The sequence below is a fragment of the Urocitellus parryii genome, chromosome X, assembly GCF_045843805.1.
Source record: "Urocitellus parryii isolate mUroPar1 chromosome X, mUroPar1.hap1, whole genome shotgun sequence".
In the NCBI taxonomy this organism is placed as follows: Eukaryota; Metazoa; Chordata; class Mammalia; order Rodentia; family Sciuridae; genus Urocitellus; species Urocitellus parryii.
The window spans coordinates 22,374,004-22,386,047 of record NC_135547.1 but is presented as its reverse complement, the minus strand read 5'-3'; positions in this window follow the sequence as shown (position 1 = coordinate 22,386,047).

The following is a 12,044-nucleotide window of genomic DNA, read 5'->3' as shown; positions in this document are numbered from 1 at the left end:
TCTGTACTCTTGGAAAAATGAGAATTCATACCCCATTTGATTCAAATGTATGATATTCAAGATCATTGTACTGTCATGAGCAACTAATTAAAAAAAAAAGGATTACTGCTTTCCATTAGGAATGGAGAGCAATGAGGCCAGATTGGAGCAACATGATGGAGGATTCCAGTAGGGAGCTATCCATAGAAAACAACGAAAATAAGGAGATTTTACACCATCCTTTAAAAAATGAAACAACAAAGTGAATAAGACAGATAATGCCTTGGGGTTAAGAAAGAAACCATGGAAGCAAAAATTCAAGTAATACAGAGTCCATGAACCTTCTGGAAAGAACTGCTTAAGGTTGAAATCCATCCAGGCAAGAGACAAGCAAAATAAAAAATTTATAAATAGAGATTCTTTGGTAAAATAAACTGGTGTTCTTGGCATTAAATCCATGTAAATACAAAACCAAAACCAAGCAACTATGGAATTTGAGGTTGCAGGAACTACCCACCTAAGGCACTGTGCTCAGTGGAAAAATGATCCTCAGTCTCCCCTGTGGATGTGGCAGGCAATGAAATATAAAAGGCAGTTGGAACTACTTGAAGGCTTTTGACCTTCTCCCTCCTCTTCTTTGTTGCCTAGAATGTAGACATAAGCAGCCATCTTATGACTTTGAAAATGAAAGTCATACACTAAACATGTCAAATCTGGAAACCTGAGGAAGCTGGATCCCAAATGAATTAATGGAGCCCTGACCATGACTGATTGCTACCTCCAGTCGTCCTTTAGGTGAGAGACTAAATCTTTATTTGTTCCAGTCACTATAGTCATGTCTCTACTAACTGGCAGTCAAACCCAATTTCTAAATGACTGCTAGAACATTAAGTAAATGTTATAGACCTTGACAATGTAATAAGTTATTATATAAAACAAAAATATTGGAAGGAAAGAGAAAAATGTGTGATTTCCTCATCTTTCAAAGCAGGGAGCAGATCGATATGATTTAAAATTGAAAAAAGGGAAGAAACAGAGTAACACTAACCTCTTGGTATTTTTTCCATCAATGTTTTTCCTAAAACTTGGAAGGATTTGTTAAAAACTAATATCCCTTATGGGGAATATTTTTTCCCAAAACATACAGTTCTTTCCATCTGGCATAATTTAATGTATTCTGTTAAATCCTAGTAAAATAAATTGAGTGATTTTTATTAAAAATATGTATAGTAGGAAAAAAGTTGTATCAAAAATTGGATTCCTTTGATTTATCACCTATCTATAGGTGTGCAGTAAGAAATTTGGAATGCTGTTAACTCACATGATTGTTATCAGGGTGCTGGGATTTCGTGTGGTTTTAGCTCTCAACTTTTTACTATAAATCACTAGGATTTTTTAAACAAACCTGTACCATTTTTAGAAAAACTATAAAGTAATTTGAAATGAGGGGATTAGAATCAAAAGTCTCCAAAGATATCAAAGCTCTAAAACTCTATTATTAAATGTTCTATGAAGATAACACAGATCCATAATTCAGTGATAAAATGTTCCATGATTTTTTTTCCAAAAGAATATCATCATACTGATTCATTTAGCCTCCTTTGATCACTGATCTTTATCTAGACTCAAGACCTGTTGGAAAATCACTAGATGATCTCAAATAACTAACTTTAGGAAGCAGTGTGTCCTCATGAACTCAAAACATTTTTTAATGCAAATGAAAATTTAAAAAAGAAGCATGCTATTTCTTCCAAGAAAAAAATGAAAAAACATTAATTTACACACAAAGTAGTTGTAACATTTTCATTATATTATCATTCCTCTCTTTAAAACAGAGTCCAAATATATTTTCTAGTAGGAGCATCAACTATTCCTTTAATCTCCCAGCTCTTCAATACCTCTAAGTCTTTGCACAAACCCTAATGCTTTCTCCTTCACCTGTATTAGGCTAAATGTCATTTATACTGAAAACTCAGTATCTTCTACCACATCAGGTACATAGATAGCATTTGGAAAATACCTCTGTTATAATGGCTCTCTAGGTCACCATGTGTAACTGTGTATGTTGTACACTACACAAGGGCACCCTGATGAGGGAGCAAGTGAAAGCTAAAATCCAGTCTGAGCTCAGCTGCCACCCCAGGCTATACCTGCCTAGAGGGGATCTCTTTACTAAATTTACACAAAGACACCTTTTAAGTTCATACCGATTCTCATAGTTGTTTGAATTGAAATCAGAGTCTTCTGCTCCTCTGAGACTGTGAACCCGTCAAGGGTAGGGACTGTTCAGTTTTCATCCTTTAGCTTCAGAATTCCTCAATATCTGGAATAGTTTAAGAACTTAATGTTTTGCTTAATGTATGAAGAAATACAAGATATAAACAATTTCCTTACCCTCTTTACATCCCATGCTAAAAAAATATTTTTTAGGCACACTCATACATTGCTGGTGGGACTGTAAATTGGTGCAGCCAATATGGAAAGCAGTATGGAGATTCCTTGGAGAACTGGGAATGGAACCATCATTTGACCCAGCTATCCCACTCCTCGGTCTATACTAAAAGGAATTAAAAACAGCATAGTACAGGGACACAGCCACATCAATGTTTATAGCAGCACAATTCACAATAGCTAAATTGTGGAGCCAACCTAGAAGCCCTTCAGTAGATGAATGGATAAAGAAAATGTGGTATATACACACAATGGAATATTACTCAGCATTAAAAGAGAATAAAATCATGGCATTTGCAGGTAAATGGACAGAGTTGGAGAATATCATGCTAAGTGAAGTTGGCCAATCCCCCAAAACCAAAGGCTGAATGTTTTCTCTGATATAAGGAAGCTGACTCATAGTGGGGTTGGGAGGGGGAACATGGGAGGATTAGACAAACTATAGACAGGGCAAAGGGGTGGGAGGGGAAGGGAAGGGGCATGGGAGTAGGAAAGTCAGTAGAATGAGATGGACATCATTACCCTAAATTCATGTATGAAGATACGAATGGTATGAATATAATTTGTATACAACCAGAGATATGAAAAACCATGCTCTATATGTGATAATGCATTCTTCTGTCATATATAACAAATTAGATTTAAAAAAATAAGAAAACTTTTTTTAAGTTTTACAGGAAAAGGGGAATAAATTAAAAGTTCTATTTAGTGAGCAGCATCTACATGACAGTAACTCCACATATATTATTTTTGTGCTTCCAATAACCCTACTCATTATGTCGTATTAGGAGTGATATCAAAATATTTAATAACCATTAAACATGGGCAGCCACCAATCGATGCACACTGGCCCAGTCAGAATAAAGCTCAGCTATAAATAACTGTTCCACCCATGTGTTAAGTTTCAGTTGCACATTTTCCCTGACTTTATCATCTCCACATTACATATGGGTAAATGAATGCTCACAGAAGTTACATAATGTGCCAAGCTCATGTAGCTAGTTAAGTGGAGAGGCTTGGACTAGACCCCAGATGAATCTGGTTGCCAAAAGCTAAACTCTTCCCACCATATCATGATGCCTCTACCTTGTCTCTAAATCCTGGGAGGTATGGGAACTCAGTATTAATTTTTTGACATCTAGTACAATATCTATTCACTGGACTATTTTACCTCCCCAAATAGGAATAATCAGAGTTTACAGCTGTAAGTTATAAACTAAAAGTAATGGTCCTCAATCCACAAGTCACACACAAGTAGTCATGTTGCCTTATAGTCACACTTCGTATTTTAATAAATCTGAGTGGTACATTTTTATTATTTTATACATTGAAAGGGTTAGTTAGCAACAGGAGACAATATTTGAATAATGTTCCTGCCTCCCTCCACATTCCCTAAAACCTGTATTCTTTAAATCTAACTACTTGATGCAGTTCCTTTCAGCAAATACACTTCAACTGTTGAAGAATATACCAAATGTAATTTTGTTCTTTGAAAGTCCAGGGCAATACTTTGCATCTGTACATTTTTTTATTGGTTGATGAAATCTAGCTTGTTTCAAGACATCATATGTTCTATGAATCATCATATGCTCATTTAGGGACCCTGATTTACTCAATGCTTGGATCAGCCACTGCATAGGATTATGGTTAGATGCTATACATCATGCCAAATTCCTAATAGGAATGAAAACATTCAACAATGTTTGGTTTGCTTTGAGGTTGTTTTCTATTATAGCCCTGTAGGGGATTCTAATAAATTTGTTTCTACTATGAAATAAAGTTCTTTTCTATAAAGCAAAGGGGATTTTTTTCTTTAGGTCAGTTTTACTGGAACATAATGCTAACCTACAGGCAACGTAATCATTCTGATTTGTGACCAAATTTATTTTCATGGCAAAAGATAGTGAACCTAAAGAAAGATTATCACTTTGAAAATGCTTTTGTAAAGACACAAATTCTTGGTATTTTACAGAAATAAAGTTTGACTGATTAAAAATGCAGAAATTATGAAAAGACATGTTGAAATTGTTTTAGAAAAAAAAAATCAACCAAACTAAGAAACACATTATTTACAACCACACTGATGCAAGTACACATACAACATATTGAACATGTGCCTTTTTAAAGCTTTGGATCCTCTTTCCATCCAAATCATGGGAGTGACTTTCAAAATATTTAACAATCAGTATGGCACAGACATCAGTGGATCAAAATAGAGGCTAACTTTAGGCCTGGAGCAGAAGCCTTTAGTTGCAGTATTCAGAAGATCTAAGGAGTCCTAGAATGAATCAGGTTAGTTGGGGTGAGGGGAGGTGGTCAAGGGGCACAGAGAAATTGCTATTTACTAATAACTAAGTATTTAGTATTTAAATAACCAGTCCAGCTCATTAATTACCAATACATATTAACAAATTTAATATTATATTAAATATTACTAGTAGTATTAAAAATAACCAATATGGTGGGTTATGTCTAAAAAAGCAAACCTGCCATTTAATCAATACACAGTACTCAAAACGTTCATCACCATCTACCAGATTCCAGGCTTTCTGTCCCACTACTCTAATCCTAGCCCTTACTGCCTAGGCAGTCATGTTATATATCATATTAGTCTGCCCTTCAACTGGCCACAGCCAACAGAACTTAAGATGGACTCACAACCCAAAGGCTAAAAATTCATAGACTAGCTACCAACCCTTGTTACAAAAAGATAACCTGGCCAGCTAATCAGATCGCCAGTCTTGGGAATTTGGGTTAGAAAACATGAAGAGACTGATGCCAAGTGGCAGTTAGTCCTTTTAGAATGGGAGAAGTGTTGAAAAAGGTATCACTACATACAAAGAGCATGAGAGAAGCTGGTGCTAGACACAAGTGGAGCAGCTAATTACAGAAAAGAATGTGGACATCACAATCAGCACATAAGGGAGGATGGCAATCCAGGTGCCAGGAGGGACAGAACACAGGAAGACTTCTGTTTGGGGCTTATGAATTGAGGGGTTCCCAGGAACACAACTGGCAGATAATCTAAAAAAATTTTCTTGGTTTGAAACTACCAACAATACAAAACCTCACTTCTGCCTGACCACATAAGATCCAATTCAAGCTGGCACCCTAGAACAGCAGTTTTCAAAGTGTGATTCCTGGACTAGCAGCATCAAGAGCACCTGGATACTGGTTAGAAATGTAAATTCCTACTGAATCAGAAATTCTGGGGGTGGAGTTCAGCAGCTGTGTTTTAACAAGCCTTCCAGGTGAAATCAAAGTTCAAGTTTAAGAACTAACCCTGTATTTGGTTTCTCCCAGAGAGCCAGCATTACCTGGAAGCAGACTGCTGCTGCCCTCGAAGCATCTCAGGGGCAATCCTCTCAGAAGCAGATTCTCTAGTTGCTCCGAAGTGCTGACAAAGGAACTCATTTCTCTGCAATATATTTATGCCTACTGATTGGCAGATAATTCATCATCCCCAACCAGCGGCAGGATGCAATGTATACTCTGACCAACAACCACTGGCAGGCCCAGGGACTGAAGATTTTAAGATTTCCCCTAAAGGTTATAGATACTGAATCTTGCAGGCAGTTTTTAATGTGTTCCTTTCACATTGGCTCTAGACGAAAATGGGTTGTCTCTCTCCCGGAAGTGGAGAGAGTATGTATTTGTGGTTAACATACAATAGGTAGATTTAGGCAGAGGCAGGCATTATATATGGGAGAAAGGTTATTGTACTAATGGGCAAGAAACAGACTATAAAGTGATACTGGTCATAGCTAGTTAATCCACTGCCTGACTGCAACCTGCTCCTCATGCTGCCAAGTTTTATACATGACTTCACCCTCTAGCTATAGGGTGTGCCCATGATCCAGGAGTAGCTTAATCAGTAGAGCCACTTACCTACAATGTGACCTTTTGTGGAAGATGATCTGTACCTGTATGATTCTCCTGCTCAAAATTAGAAGACTGCAGCAGTTACAAATGAAAGTGCTTACCAAAAAAGTATGCCCTAATCTACAAAGGATGACAATAAAAGTAGAATGCATTTCACAACATGAAGTTCAAGAAATAACATCGGCAGGACATCATTAAGGCAAAAGACCCCTCTAGACAGAAACCAAGGTACTGAGAGAATGATAATGACAGAAACATTGAGAGAGACATCATGTAGCCTGGAAAGAAATGAAAAGCAACTGCCTACATTACTGTTGTCTGGTGCCCTTCTTATCTGAGTCGTCAGATTAAGTCTACTAGAATGTCTGCAGAGGGGCCTTTTTAGTTTAAGAGCAAGTGAGGATGAGTGTCAAGGTGACAGCATAAAGAGAGACAAAAAAAAAAAAAACAAAGAAAGAAACAGACAGTCCCTGTGGCTACAAAGCTTGAAGAGTATTCTATCAGAGAAGGGATCATGACCACAGCTCCTTTTTCCAGGAGTTTAGCCTGAGGTCCAACTGAAAATGATGAACAAATTAATGAATTAATGAGTACACAAATTAATAAATAATAAATACACTTAAATGAATACATAAAATTAACAACATTCATCAGGATGGACACAGGTGACTCTGACCAAGGCCCAGTGGCAGAAAGTGCAATAAAGCTTCTGAGATCAAATCACTCAAAAGAGAAGGCACCAGGAGGCCAGCCCTTGTGTGGAGCCATAGAGTCAAACAGGAACTGAAGGACTAGATCTATATAATGGCAAATCCAGAAAACCAGGTTTTCCTGGTTTTTCTGAAGCAGTCAAGTGCTTGAATTTCAGACGTGTTTTTACTGCAGCACATTTGTCTAATGGTGGTCTAAGTGATGATCTCACTCAGGGGCCAGTGAGGTGGGAATTAGAGGCATTTTGCCCCAGACACATTTAGTCATATCAGATGACACTGAACAGTCCAGCACCAGCAATGGCAACAGTGGTAACTAAGGGATCACAAACTTTAAAAACTCTGATGGCAGCAAAAGTAGTAAAAAAAAAAAAAAAAGTGGGTTTTTTTTTCCTAAAGCAAACTCCTTAAGCACCAAAGAAGGGATTCTCCTGCCTTGAAAGGGCTTGTCTGAGTTCTGGCCTGGCTACAGGATCAGGGTAGTAGGACCTGGACCTCAGTAAATGTTGGACCTCAGGGCATTTCCAGACAATATACATAATGTTTTGATCTTATTGCCTATTTCTGACCCTGCCCCTTTGACCTCAAGCACATTTCTGTTCTGCATTTTGCTCTTTCCTCCACTCAAGACTACAGACTATTTGGGTAATAATAATTCAAATTTACTAGGAATTTAATTAAATAGCCCTATTTTAACTTACAAGGATGTCTTTGAATGCACAAGTAGGGATTTGACACCTTGAAAGCAGCTGAACCCATGAGATACTGAGTCCAACCAAACTTGCCAACCCACAGAATCACAAGTTAAATAGCTGTTTTAAGTTTGAGGGTAGTTTGTTATGCAGCAAATGCTGATACAAATCATAACTAAATAAAGACAAACAAATACAGTTTTTTTTCAATGACCAAAGCTAACAATTCTGAATACAACTCTGAAAGTATTCCTTTAGCATAGTAATATCTACATTCCTGCATCCTGAGATATAATCATAGTTCCAGTTCCATGAGGTTTAGGCAGTACGGCAAGCCACAGCACAGGCCTAGCATTGTGGAAGATCTCCACACAAGGAGAATTTTAGCATGCAAATTATTCACAGTTTATATTGCTTAAAAACCTACATAATAATACACGTGTGGTGGCACATGCCAGTAATTCCAGTGACTTGGGAAGCCGAGGTAGGAGGATCACAAGGTCAAGGTCAGCCTCAAAAACTTAGTGAGGCCCTGCTTCAAAATAAAAAATAAAATAAAATAAAAAACTAAAAGGGCTGGAGATGTAACTCAGTGGTAGAACACCCCTAGGTTCACTCCCCAGTACCAAAAAAAAACCTACAAAATAAATCTTAAAACAGTCCTTCCAGACTCAAATTTAAGCAGATGTATATTTTATAATAGCTTATAAAACTATCTTTTTTTATTCATGGTATCATGACCGCAAGTTTCCATTTCTCAGAAAAGACTCAAAATACTTTGATACTGCTTTATAATAAATCACTGTTCTCAAGGACTCAAATTTACTGATAATGTCTCACCAATAATCACAAAAAAAAATGGATATAGAAACTGGCCAGGCTACATGTACATCTGAACTGTCTAAGCTGCTCATATTGACTTCCAAAGAAAGGGAATCAAAGCTCCTCTCTCGTCTGTTCCCCAGCCTCCTACCCAAGTGGTGCAGGAGTGATGAATTGATGGGTCAGATTCCTAGGCACCGCTGAACAACAAATATGTAATGGGTGGGGCCTTGAGAATATAAACAATCCCATATAGGCAGAAAGCCTCATTTTGGAGCTGGTATTATGACCTTTTTCCTCACTGAAATGGCAAATTCTGAAATTTGATTTTGGCCTAAAAGAAATGCTAAGCCATTCATCCTGTTTGGTTCTCAGTTCCAGGCTATTTCTACCCTGGGTCTCTTGTGGTTGAGCTCAGCTCAGTGGAGTGCTAAACCCAGATTGGGGGCCATTGTCCCAGTTAATAAAATGTTCCTTTGCCACTCTTTAAGCATATCCATCCCTTGTGGAATACATAAGGGTTGTAGAGTTAAAGCAAGATTTAAATATTCCTGAGTCCCCTGACTGATTACCACTGATTCAGCCCTTAACACCAATTGGATCTCAAAACTATCCCTAACACTGACATGGTCTCATAAGATAAGAGCATCCATATGCCTCTGGAACTAACATTTGGCAAATAAAGTTCCACATAAGAGATGGAGGCTCAGTCCTCAAACTTAAAGCAGTTGTACTACAGGTCTGGGATAAAAATCACCCATGTGTAACTGGTAGATGTGGTTTTAGTGGAAATATTCATTTTAGGAGCTAAGATAGCCTTGTCTGTGACTTCAATCAACAGAAGCACCAAGGTTCCAATGAGCTAGGTCTCCCTAGAATAAGCAGAATTCTAGTGTGTGACATTTTTGGTATATTGGATCATTTAATATAAATATCCATACAGCCAACTAGACAGTAGGCCCAGAATCTGTTCCTCTTAGTGTTGTTTTAACCTACATCCAGAAATAAGGAGAAAATGATAGTGATATAAAGGTCTGGGTTGATATGGGCCTACTCAAGTTTTCTAAATCCATTCCCTAACACATGTCCTCAAGTTGATGTTGATTTGGATACTGCATAAACCCTAATGTACAAATTTGTGGACAGAAGCTATACAAAAAAAAAAAAAAAAAAAAAAAAAAACCTTTAGTGATTTGTAAGTCCCAATCAGGAGATAACACTCTGATTGCTTTCCTGACAAGAATCTTGAGTAAGTGTATAATTGGGTTTGTGGGTTTCAAAGACCTCAGAGTGTGGGTGCAATCATTGAAGGCAGGTAGGTTTCACTAATAAAAATAGATTAAGTTCTTTACTTCATGGAGAGAGTGGCTTACTCCTGGTCTGAGGTAAAGAAGAAAGTTTAATGGAAGAATAAACAACCCAAACTCAAAAAGGCTTAAATAATGGCTATACCCAGCATGCCATGGCTTTAAAAATTGGTTGCCTTAGACACATTTAAAAGCCTTGTATAAGAAGGTAGTAATTACAAGTTATTTTTTGAACTTTATTATTTTGACTATAAGATATTTTGTAAACATTTTAGTTGTAGATGGATACAATGACTTTATGTATTTACTTTTATGTGGTGCTGAGGATTGAACCCAGTGCCTCATACATGCTAGATAAGCACTCTACCACTGAGCCACAACCCCAACCCTGTAGAATATTTTTTTTAGAGACAGAGAGAGAGAGAGAATTTTTTATTTATTCTTTTAGTTTTCGGTGGACACAACATCTTTGTTTGTATGTGGTGCTGAGGATCGAACCCGGGCCACACGCATGCCAGGCGAGCGTGCTACCACTTGAGCCACATCCCCAGCCCCCTGTAGAATATTTTAAATGAACAAAAACTCTTGTCTAGAAGATAGTGTCAGTTTTAGAAGTGGTGAGTGGCAAACAAAGAAATAAATAGGAAATGACAAGGGGAAAGAAAGCTTGTGATCTTTAAAGCCAGGATAGAAAAATGTGAAAGGAGAAACAGATATACCCACAAATATACACTAACTGCAATCAAGGGGGGCATCTACCCAACTGTAAACAACATAGCTAATTCATACCAAGAAACAGAAAATGGAATGCCATGGCAGTCTCCACACTTAATGAGTAAATTGTCATATTCTGGCAATGCTCTGATTGCCAATACAAACCTAAATGATCAGTACAAAAACAATGGCATCTGGAGATTTACAGTTGATTTTAGGAGAGGGATAAATAAGATACCAATCCTACTGATGATGAGAGTCACACACCAAATATTCTAGCAAAGGTAGGGCTTCATGTAAAGATATTTTGTCTTAGATATAAAGCAAAATGGTTTTGGTTTCTATCACTGAAGGAGATACTTTAATTCAAAACTGTATTCATGATTGGAGGTAAACAGTTTTCTTTGAATAGTCCTTACCATCATCAATCTCACAAAGATAATCAAAAACTGCTCATATAATCTGGTAGAACCCAAAATATTGATGAATTCTAACATCTATTATCACAGAAAGATCATAAATTAAGCAGGTCTTTGGGGCAATACAGAAGACCTGAAAACCAATATAAATATAGCTTGCTGACTACAATGACCTAAATGAAAGTTTTCCCAGCAGGAAAACAATGTATCAGGAAAAGCACAAATGATCAGGTCACTAGAACAACAGATGTAAAAAGCGTAGTATCACCAGAATTCCATAATGGTTGTGTATCACAATATAGTGAGAAAAGCTGACACTTGGTTCAGCTCTCTAAATGAATCACTGGAGCAGGGAAAGGGTAACAGCACTGAGAACATAGTCTGGGAACAAGGTTTGGCCTTAACAAACACTTGGGAACCTTGTAACCTCTGCAGAAGAATTTCTAATACACATAAGCTATTGGTAATATGAGAAAATTTTGTTAATGGAGATAAACCAGAACCTAGTACTTTGTACTAGTGCAGAATATCCTGTTTAAGCACAGTAGTAACTCTTCATAGAGAGGTAGATCTTCTAAGAACAGATTAATGATATGCTATTCTTCAAATATCCTATATCATTTTAGGAATTAACTAAGGGCTACAAAGAGCTATGCATACAAGGGTGAGTGTCTTAATTTGGATTTCACCAGAAACAGAGGCTGAGACAAAGATTCTAATGTGAATAGTTTAAGAATTAACCTCAGGAAACACCTACTGGGGAGTAGGAAATGATACAGGAAAAGGAAAGAAGCCAATAATGACTGTATTATTCAGATATCAACTCTTGTGGGTAACTGTAGTTCAATCATATGAACTCTGGGGAACCATATAATTCATGTACCTTAGTTACTTTTCTCAAGGAGTGAAAGCTGGGGCACATACACACCAATTCCCAACTGTTTTTAGATGAGAGCCATTCCCAGAGGTGTTAACTCCCAGCTCTTACACCCTATCAAGCAGAGGTCAGAGAAGTCTTTCAGGCCTTCTGCGGAAGCCTCAAAGAGATACCAATGGTTAAAAATCAGC